Raw genomic sequence first — 13,605 nt, 5'->3', positions numbered from 1 at the left:
CCTGGCGTGATATGAACACCTCTTTCCATCTGCCACTGTTTTAATCATTCTTATTGTAGTGTCTGTAGGCTGTTTATCTGTGGCTAACCGAGTCTACCCACAGCTCAGCTCAGTGAAGCGCATCCAACACGTCGACCTCGCTCCGCTCCCGTCTTAATCCAACCCTCAGTGAGCGTTCCCCTGATTAGACACGGCTCTCAACATATGTGTCTTTGCTTTCACAAGGTGGGAGGAGGTAAATCAATAGTCTCACAAAAAAACTGTCTCCGGAATTTTTTAAGAAGTAAAGGCTCCGGTGAGTTGTGTGTGTACGGGGTCAGGTGTCGTTCCTTGTGAAACACTAAGAGCTGGAGAGTACATACTCCAAGACTCGCGTCCATGTTAGCATCCTTCAACGAGACAAATATCGATGAAAGGGTTACATAACTCTCTTCTTCCTCCACAGCTGGCTCTCATCTTTTACTCTTTTCCCAAAACAGTTCATTAAAAGGGGTGCAGAGGAGAAAGGCAGCACACAGAGGTCTTCTGACACCGGTGAAATCCTGCTTTTTATTTTAATGCATGTGCTGTATGCACAGGCTTACATCTGCCAGACCCCAGCTCTCGAAGTATGCGATGGACTGATCAGGAACATCCACATGAATTATTGATGAGATGTATTTAGAAGATTGTTCGTATTTGAGGGGTCATAAAGCTCAAGGAGCGGTCTGACAAATAATCATGTGGCAAATTTAGATACGTCTCTAAAAATGTTACTGCAGTCTGCAGAGAAAATTGACTCCAGTCGCTGCTGAACTAACCAATTCGGGCGGATGTAAATCTTTACAAGATGCATAAAATGAGGGGAAAAATCATCACATGGATGCAAGTCACACAATTTGAACGAATTCGCTGCGGGTCTGTATTGCCTCACGGTGATGAAGGGCCAGAGGTCAGAGTTTACGCACCGTTATATTGCCCCTACATGACTTGGAGAAGATAGATGCAGCTTGACAGTGGCTATCAGGGCTCTGTCTGTGAACTGTTGCGGACGTGGCCGGGCAGAGAGGGGACTCGGGACATATTGCTTTGGTTAATGACTGGTGACACTTGCAAGATTTGTGATCTCTGAAGGTCGTGCCCCTGCTGAAGTCACACAAGGAGGGGAATAAGTCGTGGGCTGATCCCCGCTGAAAGCTGCAGGAATGGACATCGCTGTGATTCATCTCTGTCTCATCGCCCCTGCTGCTCGGAGCCTCCATGGACGGCCGCTCTCTGTGACACCCTCTGCACCGGCCAGCTCGCAGCCACTGACAGGAGCCATGTGCTAAAACGCAGGCAAGTGTGGTGGAAATGGAAGCAGTCTGTCTTCCTCTGCACAGCTATGTTTTTTAGGGGCAAGAATATAAAGCATTGTTTCATCATTCTTTCTTGTTACAATTTTGGTCCAATTTTTCTAGTTTTGACATGTGATATGTAATATTTTCCTTATTATCAATCAATCAATGAATACACATAAAACAACAATCTACTAATCCTATTGACAAATACTATTGTCCAAAAATCTATTTTGCTAGTATATGCCTACACTCACAGAAACATGATGCACATTACTTTTGCTACGACTACTGTACCAAGTTTTATGAAATTGCGGAGCCCTTTTTAAAAAATAAAATTATGCACCTTTGACTTTTTAAAAAATTAAGGTTGCCAACATTGCACTCACTTCAGGTTTTATCTCCAAAATACAGTGGTTTGGATAATCTGGCTGAACAGTTTTAAAACTGTTTTTGGCTCATTTACAAGCCCTCTGATTTCCCCATGTTTCCAAGTCTTGGCAATTACTTTGGTCATGAGTACAGTGTCGGTATAACAAGAGGGCAAAACTAAACAAAAAGACCCCTAGTTTCACCAAACTGGAATTATCCTTTAATCCTACTTCAATTGCAGTATTAGGCGGACGGCTTGATCAATATGTGCCAGCCAGTTCTCATTTGCAGTTTTCCCTCACAGACAGAAATGCCTGTCTTTTATAATAGTCACTCATCCATGCACAGTGAAAGTATTAAGATTCATGCTAGGATTCCAAGGAATTAACCGTGGTGGATTTAAACACCCTATCTCTTGTGTGCTTTGTCTTCATTAACCCAAAGATCAATATGTCATTGGCTCAATTATGGCAGACATTGATGACATTGAGCCCGCCATCCTATTTGTTCCGAGTCACTTCATCCCGCCCTCAACCCCGCGGTAAGCGATTCACACGGCGACTCAACCCTCAACATCTGCCACCATCTTGGGCTTTGCCTCCTGCAAGCCAATTTCCATAATAGTGTTTGTGGAGAAAACAGAGCTTGTTTTGATTCCGTGCGCAAAGCTCATGCAAATGCCCCATGGGAGAGAGGTTATAGAGAGTAAAGAGTGGCAAAAGGAATACCAAAATATCAAGAAGACAAACTAAGGGCATAACTCAGCAAATGCTGCGGAATACTGCTGCAGGTGGATAGATGCGGGCTCCGGCTGATATTAACCAAGCTGATAAATTCGAGCAGTTCTTGATTCCTCAGTCCAGCAGGCTGTCCTACTAGCACCTTGATGTCATGCTAACTCAGAGCCCAAAAAGTTGTGCCTTGTTATGTGAGAGATTTCTAATGTGCACTGAAGAAGAGAGAGTCCTTGATCGAACTGTATTTTCTAAAGAAAAAGACAAACTACAATGAAGGACGCCGGGCTGACTGCTTTTTGGATGATTTCCTGGTTTTTCAAAGGCTTTTTCTCTTGCTGCTTTTCCTTTTCGTTTTTTTCCCCCCAGTGTAGAACCACTGCAGCCCTAGCTCCATAAAGAACCATTCATAAAGGGCTTTACATTACCCCATTACATTTTTCAATTTCATCATTCGAGGGCTGAGACAGAACGGCTCTGATGTAGGATCAGAAAAGTGCCGTACTAGTGCTCCTGATGAAATACTGGCTCTGGCTGTTCGGCACTCGTCCGGTGCGTTCCACAAGCTGCTCTTCATCTGTGGGTCAACGACACGAAACAAAGCGATTCCGGGGCCTCGTGTGATGAAGCCACAGGTCAGCGGAGCCGTTTGTTTCCTGGTCAGAGCCGAGAGGAGCAGGTGTCACCGAGCCGCATTTAATAGGATCTCGCCAAGCCGCTTAGACGTATTCCATGACTCCAGAGCTGTGTCCCACTTTCTGGATAATATCGCTCGTCATATTGAGTATGTTGAGAAATATTTGACGAGGCAGAAGGACGCTTGCTTTAGATACAATAAATACAAGGTCTCCCTCTCGTACCTGCTTTTCAACCTTCATTTTTAAAAATACAAGCGGCTTGAGACTGTACTTCACTGCCATGCAGGAACAACATCAAAAGACTGACATGGTACTCCCGGGGGGCACGACCTTAAGCGACACACACACAGAAAAGTAAACACACATGGCTGCCTGGCCCATGACCTGCTCAGACTGGTACACCGTGCCGTCTGTCGGTTGTGTGGTCAGCTGCTCGTCACAAAGCCTCTTCACAGCTTTTGTCTTAATTTAGTTCCTGTCACCTAGCTGGCCGTGAGTCAGCTCTGGCTTGCAGAAGGGCTTATTCCCTTACTTAGGTTGCCACGGCTCGCAACCCCGGGGAGACAAAAGCCATTGTAGAGACTCTCTGCCTTCGTCACTCACCGGACTGGTGGCTGGTCGGTCTGGGACCTCCGGCTGCTTTTGTTGGTGGTTATGTTGGTGAGACAAAGATCAAGGTTTGGCTGTGGTTAAATTTAGAATTTAAATGTCATCTGGATCTTTTTCTTTTCTTCTCCTGAAGCTCTTCACAAAGCCAGAGTGGATAGTCTGAAATGTCCTCGGAGCTCAGCAACAACAGGGGTTGTGATCTGATTCAATACCACTCTGATATCTAAAGGAGATTTTTTTTTGTAGATATTTTAAGGGAACAATTTGACATTTTGGAGAAACGTTCATTCCCTTTGTTGATGACAGTTTGATGTAAAGATTGTTTCATGTTTGTTGAGTCAGAAGCCTGAGCTGAGAGCAGGGGGAAAGAGCTAACCTGGCTCGGTCCAAAGATAAAATAATAAAAATCTGCTGAAAAGTTAATTAATTAACACATCATATCTCTTTTGTTTGAATTGTATCCATGACCCGTTGCTTCTTGTTTTTATGACCAGCTAATCCAAACTAATGGCCTCCTGGGTCAGGATCCATACTCCACACACAGATATGAGTGATGTCAATCTTCTCATCTACATTTGGCAAGAAAGTGAATAAATGTCAAAAATGTCAAAGCAGTTCTACAACTCTAGTATTTTTCAGAATTCCTTTTTCTTTCAAACTGTATATATAGTATTGATAAATTAATCTTATTTTAAAATTACTTTCCTACTCTCTGGTTTATAAAGATAATTGGCGAGAGATGCAACAATTACTTTGGATGATGGGACACCTACTGTATATACAGTAGATATGTAACCTAATAGTTGCACAACCCTGAGTAGCTCCATATACAGTAGCACTCACCGTGGAAACGTCTCACCCCTGCATTAACCCCTGCTCTGCTGCCACTGTGGCGAGCGCAGAGATTGTTATTTTCAAGGCAAACACAATTAAACCTGTGGGATGATATACTTCACTGGAGGCAATGTGAGTGAGATGCAAGCATCTGTGTCCTGACATGTTGTGCAGCTTCCTGCCTCCTCTCCCATAATGCTGCACATTTGTCACCCCCGCTCACGCCTACACGCTGGGCCGCTGATTCTGCAGGAGGGTTCACGCTCTCTGGAGTGGCAGCCTCACTTTTATAGCAACAAGGTGGCGCGGGGCGGACGCGCTCACTAGGTGGACGTGTTCATTATTCAATGAACACTTTTGCATATTCCCAGTTATGAAAGCACAATTCTGTTCTGGTGCGAATATACTTTGTAGGCCGTGCGCTCCAGGATATCAGGAGAAATAAATCGTGGCACACAAACAATCAATGGCTCCCAGGAAGGGCAATAATGATGCGCTAAGTAGGATTTAATGGAAGGAGGTTTTGAATATTCTGTCAGTTCTTTAAAAGTCTCAAAGTTTCAGCTGACGGTAAATCAATGTTAGACTGAAGTGCAAATCGTTTATCTTTTTTTCTGACATTGATTTGACCAGTTTTGACCTTTTGTTTTGTGTGGACTTTCTTTTTCACAAATACATTTTTTTACCATAGACAGAACATTAATTGAGGAATACTAAAGGCACACTATTTTTTTTAAATGTAATAGACTTACAATCAATACGATCTGGTCCTTGCCAGTACAGACATTACAGTCTGTGCAGCGGGGGAGTTTGCAGCAGAATCAAGTTTGGGGTTGAGGTAAAGGTTGAGGTTAGGCATGTAATGTTGGGGGTTGGGGTTAAGGAATGAATATCCTCTGATAGGGGATCGTTACACAGGGGGGGGGGGGTGTGTGTGTGTGTGTGTGTGTGTGTGTGTGTGTGTGTGTGTGTGTGTGTGTGTGTGTGTGTGTGTGTGTGTGTGTGTGTGTGTGTGTGTGTGTGTGTGTGTGTGTGTGTGTGTGTGTGTGTGTGTGTGTGTGTGTGTGTGTGTTTATTTTTGTGTATGTGCATCTGTATCTGTTCCTGCAACGCTGGGCTATATTGAAAAGATAATCTGTGTTTTCTTGCCATTGCTGCCAAAAACAGTGGACTGATAACCTGATTTGCTGGTAACCTTACACTTGGGGGACAGTGATGACAAATACCTTCCCGGGAGGCCTTGACAGCCGCGGCCCATATATTACTGGAGGGTCACCTTGGCCCGGCCCCTGTCTCAATAGCATTCAGTACCTTCTCACTGTGGACCAGAGCCATACTTCATGTTGCCATATATCTTACCTGCCCGAGCATCTCTGGGTGTATCAATATAAATAGCCGCAAACTGATAAACTCAGTGAGGATCCTTGCAGAGTTCTGCAAAACCGATGATCTTTTTTTTTTTTTTTACTTTTACAACGTTCAAGAGATAAAAAAAACCAAAACAAAAACAACTGCTTGCTCTCTGTGACAGATCGGACTCTTGTCTGCACCATGCACACGCAGCCACACACACACACACATATGCTTGGAGCCCGTGTACAGACAGTACAGACATGCAGAGTATCATCTAAGACAAGCATAATGTACGATTAAGCATTGATGTGTCACAGCACCATAGCCCCGAGTAGGAAACGGAATCTGGCTTGCGTTTCAGTAACTACAAAAGACAAAATTCCAAATGTGGAACAGGCCTCGTAGCAATTGTAGGATGCAGCAACTTAAGACATGCAATAAAAATAAAAGTAGAATAAACAAAGGGGGGGGGGGGGGGGGCTGACAAATGCAGGTTACCTAGCAACAAGCGGCTTGGAGAGAACTCAAACAATAGCGCTGGCCTCTGTTCTGTGGGCAAGTGTCAAATCGTTTGTTATGATTAAGCATAGATGGGCAAGTCAAATTCAGAGACAAACAATCATGGCGGTGTTAATGGCTCAGCTGTTTCTGCCGGACCATTAGCATAGAGGGCTAAAACTGTGAGTTATTATTTTGTGGGACCATCTCTGGATAGACAATAATAAAAAAAAATTGTTACAAATGGTCATCGATTTGTGTTGTTCGGTGTGTTTGTGAATGTGCAGCCTGTGGCGAAGTATGTCGGCTTGGGGGGCGCGGCTCTAATGAAGAGATATTTTGTCTGATTATGAGTATTGGTGTGTGTGTGTAAAGAGAGATAGAGAGAGACAGATTCTGAGTGTAGTGCTGAGTAGGAGGAAAAAGTTTGTCGACTTTAATGCCAATAAAATTGTGTGTGTGTGTGTGTGTGTGTGTGTGTGTGTGTGTGTGTGTGTGTGTGTGTGTGTGTGTGTGTGTGTGTGTGTGTGTGTGTGTGTGTGTGTGTGTGTGTGTGTGTGTGTGTGTGTGTGTGTGTGTGTGTGTGTGTGTGTGGAATCTGATAGTTACTCCCTTTTCCCTCCGTGTTTCACCTCCGATCAATGCCCTCCCACTGGAGACCCTATGACTTCACTTACAAAAAGATTCTGTTACCTTTTCCCCCTTGTCTGGGAAACAAGACCCTCCAAAAGTCTCCCAAAGCCAAAGAGCCTTGTTTTCTCCAGCCATTTTCCTTTTGGGTAGCCTCCATTTCATTATCCAGTCTTTTGTGGTAGACGCTTATCTGCTGGAAGGCCCTTACTGATACGCACACAGGCATTCAGAAGAAAAAGACAAAAACACAGGAAATAACAGCTGATTAAATGTGCGCTTGTCTCCTGCGAAATGATTCCCATCCAAACAGTCCTGCTGACAGATTGTGAGCAAAACCTTGATTTTTCAAAGGTGAAATATCTAATATTTCAATTAATATGTAGTCATTCTCGCCTGTCTCTGTATGTTGGTTGGATGCTGCTCTCTTTACTCAATACAGTTGCAAAATATTAATCAGGTGTGCCAAGTTACACAGGTTGAACAGAAAGTGACATCTGATTTAATCACTTTATCACAAAGTGACATATTTGAATTGACATTACCTTCTTGGTCGATGACTTTTTCACTGCATACCAACAGCAACAAGGCGAAGCAGCTTTACAGTGAACGTTGAAGATAATACAATGAATCCATCCATTCATTATTTACAGCGCAGGTTACGGGGGGACTGGAGTTCACCCTGGACAGGTCACCAGTCCATCACAGGCGCCGACATATAGGCTGTTTTCAGACATTGGCACTGAGGTCCGGTGGTGCTGTATGTGAGAACGCGAATGTTTGAAAATGTTGCTCTGGACATTTTCTCCAACTTTTTCTGCCAGCCCCCTAGTAAAATGTTCGGAAAATGTCAGAGTGAGACTAGAGCGCGAAAATTTCTGGAAAGTTCAGAGCGAGCGAGGTGTCTCGCTGATGCTGCTGTAATGCAAAGATTTGACAATGTATTCCATTTAAGCTTACTGAATATTAGCCTATGATAATGTTATCTGAGCAAATATTTGGCTATCTCCGTAATGACCGCCCTATGAAAGGAGAAAAAAAAGTTCCATGGAAGATGATTAAGTTAATAATCATGGAATATTAAAACTTTTTCTCAAGTGCTTCCAATTGACATTTTGGGTAATGAGTCTTTCGCCCTTCTTTTCTCATCTAAATTAGTTTGGCTAACCTACTGGTCTATTTAAAACAGTCTGATCTTCAAGTTTCTTGCCCTGTTGGACTTTAGCTGTTGTTTTTATAGATCTCTGCAATTAAGTTAGTTCTTATATTGTCATTAACACCGATATGACGGGGAACGGTGGCCAAAACTACAAATAATATAGACATGTTTTAATGAAATGGAATTATCCATTAAAGGTGACGTCACATTATTAGTAACTGATTGAATCTGTATGCCAACCTTCAAATTATTATTATTATTAGCTTACTAGCCAACTCAAGACTCTGTAATTATCCTTTTTATTGCTTTATTTACATCAGCCAGTTTTTAATATATATATATATATATATATATATATACATGTAATTTACATTTTGTTAATATTAAAGCCATGACTACAGTATAAGTAATAATCATGCCAAACTGTATACACAACAAAATAAAAGTAGAGGAATTCTGGACTTTGTTTTATGACAGAATAGAGAGGCAGGTTGCAAAGCTTTGTGTCACCCCATCAGTAAAGTATAAAGCTGACTCAAAAAAAATTTTGGTTCAACAAGTTTGTGCTTACGGCAGCATTTTTTTTAGGGACTTCTGGAAGTGGCTGGTGACTGCAGAAGGAGCAGGTTGGCAGATTGATGGTTCTCAGCCTCACAGTGCTTCGCAAATACAGATGGTACAGTGTGTAAATGGAGGCTTCAGGATGGCAACACAGGAAAAAAGGGGGGGGAATGCAATGAGACGTGTTCATCCAAATTGAGATCGTGAGCAGAGCCGAATGAAAACAGAGTGAGTTGGAATTAAAGGGGGAGATAATGGGTCAGAACGAGGGAAGGAGATGAAGAGCGGCAATCGAGGTGGAGTGCGAGTACACGAAGAAGATACAGTGAATGGGCAGAGAGTGGGCTGAGCTGGGAGAGAGAGCTGTTTACCAGAGAGGGAAGGCAGCGAGCGGGAAAGAGACAGCAATAGAAGAGAGATAGATAATCGACGTGGGTGAGAGGGAATGAGAGAAGGGGCGGTCGAGAGTGAAACGGACAGTGACAGAGTGCACAACGGGTAGAGAATATGATGAAGGTAAGCAGGGGGCGGAGGTTGTGAGGGAGAGATTTCCAACAAATGGGGTGATAGTTGAAAGGGAAAGAGGAAAAAAAAGTTAAATAAGGCCCCTGTCTCTCCTTGTGGGCGCAGCCCTCGAGCCAACCAGAGGGCAGCCGGCACCGATGCGACCCTTGTTGGGGGCCTGCCAGGTTGAGGGTATCGTGCGGGACAAGCACTTGCGATGGGGGACATCAACAAAGCGTGAAATTAAAACTGCCATGCTGCCGAGACCCGGGTCCTTCACCCCCTCTGAGGCCTGCGATGTGGGCAGGAGGGAGGCGGCGGCGGGGCACTGGCAGGGTGCGGAGGAGTAATAGAGCCTGCTGTATTACTGTAATGATGTGTGGAGAAAGGACGAAGGAGGGAGATTATAAAAGGAGGCTCTAATCACTCTGCATGACAGCACGGCTCTATCTGGTTCCATAGGCTGGCACACACGGGTGGCGTGACAGCACTTCTGAGCTGAGTGTGTACGTGCGCGAATTAAAGAATGGCTGACGAGGCGTGTGCGCGTGTGTGTGTGTGTGTCCCCAAATTTGAACAGCCGTGTAGCTTGTCACTCACTACATTACACCAGCGTGTGTGTTCTCCAGTGGAGTTCTGCTGTGCTCACAGGATAAGGTGACATCCCGGTGAAAGCGTTATTTGCCATTTCGATTCGTAGCTGACACACTCCTGACATGAGCTGGCAGTGGACATGACCACTGGTTCCCACTGCAGTTGTCACTGTATAGTTTCTATTTTTTCAAGGCCCTTGGATGAGACTGAAGTGAACGACAGCAGCAGCAGCAGCTCGCATGCTGTTTGACCAGACATCATGATATCTGTGTGGGCGTAAGTAGAACTATTAGTTCGTAAACCATTTTGTCAATCAAAAACTAATATGACTGACTACTTGCTTTAATGAACATACCAGTGATTTTAGTTCTGGCCAGTTTACTAAAGATCCAAATGATTTGAGATCCAGCTTTTTGCAAACATTACTGTTTTTTTTCTCAATATGATCATGAACTAGCATTGAAATTATTAAAAAAATTAACTCGACATCAAATCTGTAATCCTTTTTGTATTTTGTGTGAGGTTAAAACAGTCTAGTCGTTTCAAAGAACGTGAGGAATCTGCTCCTTTTTGTTTTATATCACAGTAAATTGAATATCTTTCATTCCAAAGAAACCCATACCCAAGCAATTTCACCTTGGGCTCTGAAACGAGCATTTCTCAGAATTGTATCTTACATTTTATAGACTGAACAATTAATTGATTCATCAAACATTAAACAAAACATGAATCTTAGATAAAAAAACAAACAAATTTTAATTGCAGCCCAATAACAGTTTATGTTGATGCCATTTCAACTCTCTCCATCATCTCCTTTCCGCAGGTAAACTAAAAAATAAAAATAATGTGGCAATTTGAGCAGTAGATAACAACAAAAGAGGAGTAATAATCGACAAACCAGCCCGTGCTCTTCATTTGATACGCACTGAAATTTGTGTTTGCAGAAGAAAAGGAACGGAACACACGGGCGACTGTCATCTCTCCTCCGACTCTCACTTAATTTCCTTCTTCAAACCTCCTTTGAATTTAAAATGCCGCCATCCCCATCATCAGTCTCTGATCCCTCACCCACGCCCTGTTCGAAGATGAGAGGGACCCAAGGACAGTGTTATATTTTATCCATATACTTGTGACTGTCAGGCAAAGTGCTGGCGCTGGTGCGACAGTGGCGGCCAGTTAATAACCCTGGTGTGAGGTCTAGTGACGGGTTATCATCCGCCGGCACTGTGCTGTTGTCAGGAGCCATTTACCCCAAGCAGCTCCTCGGCTAATGGAACATCTGAGTCAATAAAAACAATCATCACTGCCAATCCCACTGAAAGCAAAGGAAATTATTTTAGGTGGTCAAGGAAAACACGGCTGAGGCGTTCGAATCTATCTGTCCAGAGAGTGGCTCTATGGACATATATAGCCACACAGCCAATTACAGTCTCGATCTTCTATACTTATCCTTTGCAAATACACCGATGATCACAGCGGGGTTTTTCTCCTGCATACGGCAACTGTAGCCTCGCAATGAACCAGCCATTGTTTGAAAATTGCAGATCCTTCATTTTGATCTCTCCGTCTTTGGCCGGCTGTTTGGTAGGAAACAGAAATCTATGTCTGGCTGTGTTGGATTTGGTGCAGACCTTATCAACCACCGTGTTTTTACTCCCACCATGGCTTAATGAACCGCTCCCAGCATCCACTCAATATCTCTCCAGTGGGGACCTCCATTGTGCCTCTGAAAGGTCAATAGCTGGACAGTGTGTCTTTGAGAGGCTTTCTTCCTTACTCCAAGACTCCTAATGGTGTTCAATGGAGAGACCCACACTGCATTCCCGAGGGGCTGTTCCCAGATATCCGCCCGTGATACCTAATCCGGGCCCATTAGCTCGCTTCCCAGCCATGAAAGAGCATGGCTCTCTTGCATCTCAGGAATTAAAAATTAACCAGCGAATATCCATTTGTCTGATGGGATGCTCTGCGAGGGTTGAAACAGCAGATTCCCCCAGCGATGGACTGTGAGGGATGACTTGTGGAACCCAATCTGCTGGAGGGAAAACGCTGACGGGGATGGCAGGAAGAAACAGAGGGATAATGCCTGTCCATCACATCCATCACCACTGACTCACGTCTTTAACAGCTGGCTACCGAGAGATGACCTCCTCCATAAAACCAGAGTCTATTCCTGTGCTGTCATGTCGCACACATAACTCTGTACTGTGCTGTACTTCGTGCAACACCGCATCGTGACCTTGCTGCAGGTGTCCTTACATGTGCACGGATGACACGACACACCCCTCGCAACATATTGCATGTTCTGCCATGTCTTGTGGCATCTATATATATTTAACATGAATAATTAGTGCGTGGTCACATAAGACGGCATGTTTGTTGCATTACATAGTGCAGCGCTGCGCAGGGGGAACTGCTGCATATAGTGTCAATGTTGTTCTTCCCAGCATTCAACACTCAGCACAATCCTCCACATTGCAGAATATAAAACAATTTGTGCTGTGTCGTCTCCCATTCCTTCTCAGATCTTTGTGCTCAAGGGCCTCGCCAACCTGCTGGCTACCGTGGTGGGGGGAAAAAACAGAAGAAGAAAAAACAAAGCAGAAGAGGACAGGCTCGTTCACTGCCCCCATCCCTCTGCAGGAATTTTCTGCCTTTGATTTCTTCTTTTTTTCAATAACCAAGGGCTCTTTTCACTGTTGCCAACTCAATGAGAGCTTACATGTCCTTCATCCGTTTCCAGCCCACCACTCTCTTTCTCTGTCTCTCCCTCTCCCTGCCTCTCCTGCCGCCGCTGTCTCTTCCCCATCGTTTCTCTGCATTTGCCTTTTTAAATACAGCCTCTTGAAAATCCTGTGTATTTCTTGTAGCTCCAGCACTTTGAAGGAGAGGATTATTTCAGATCGTTCATGTCTCCTTCCCTCTCTCTCTCGTGGCTCAAGATGTGCGCTCGCGATGAAGGGAAATGTTGTTTTAGTTGATCGCTTCATAATATCTACAGTGACACTCCTTAAGGGAATTCATTTTATCTTAAATATTCTGCGGATAAATCAATATTAGAGACATCAGACACAAATATATTATAGATATTGGACATGGGTAGCTTCTTGAGAGAAGAAGAGCCCTGTGAAATCGTCACAAAGAGACAAAACCACATCCCTTCTATAAAAAAAAAATATATGTTTGACAACTGATGTTCGGGCTATCATAATTTAAAAGGTGTCATTATTGCGATTATTTTCTATATTATCGGCAGCTCCTATGGAGAACAAGAGATGCACCTACAACACAGTAGCGTCACTGCTGATTTCATCAGCAACAGTCTTCAGTCTTACAGTGTTTGTAGCCTCAGCTGATCAAAGATGAAGACGAATCAGTGAGACTGAATTCAAACCCTTAATCTTTTAAGCAACGTACCAATTATACTGCATATAAATATATGTATCACAGAGATACGTATGTCAGGGATATTGTATTTCTATGTTTTAATGATTATCTCGGTAACTCGTGTAGGAGTTCATTCTGCCCGTTTCGTGTTGCGTCGCTGCTGCATAACACGCACGCTTTTAATGCCCGATATTCAGACTGGAACCTGATTATCGTGGCCAGTTTGTCGGGCTGCTCGATGCAATTTGCGACAGAGTGGGAGTGTGACTTCTCTCCTCCGACCATGTCCGTCGTCGGGAAATGCAGCAAGATGCAGCAAGGTGCAGCGACAGCTCGACGACTACTCACTTTCAAATTAGGTCTTCACTCTGTCCAACTCTTGAGACAGTAACTGCAATCATTACCGTGTCTCGCTG

General features: G+C 43.9%; 1 long non-coding RNA gene across 3 annotated transcripts in view; it reads left to right on the top strand.

Annotated features, from left to right (window-relative positions):
• LOC118310339 overlaps positions 1-13,605 on the top strand; it is a 136,834-nt gene that overhangs the window by 118,439 nt on the left and 4,790 nt on the right. The window contains exons 5-6 of one of the 3 annotated variants that reach the window (XR_004793767.2): positions 1,114-2,229; positions 4,164-4,278. This is a non-coding gene — a long non-coding RNA (uncharacterized LOC118310339). The other 2 variants (XR_004793766.2, XR_004793765.2) reach the window with 2 other exon arrangements.

This window comes from Scophthalmus maximus, chromosome 5 (assembly GCF_022379125.1).
Source record: "Scophthalmus maximus strain ysfricsl-2021 chromosome 5, ASM2237912v1, whole genome shotgun sequence".
Lineage (NCBI taxonomy): Eukaryota > Metazoa > Chordata > Actinopteri > Pleuronectiformes > Scophthalmidae > Scophthalmus > Scophthalmus maximus.
Note: the sequence above shows the minus strand (reverse complement) of the source record. Positions and strands in the feature narration are given on the sequence as shown.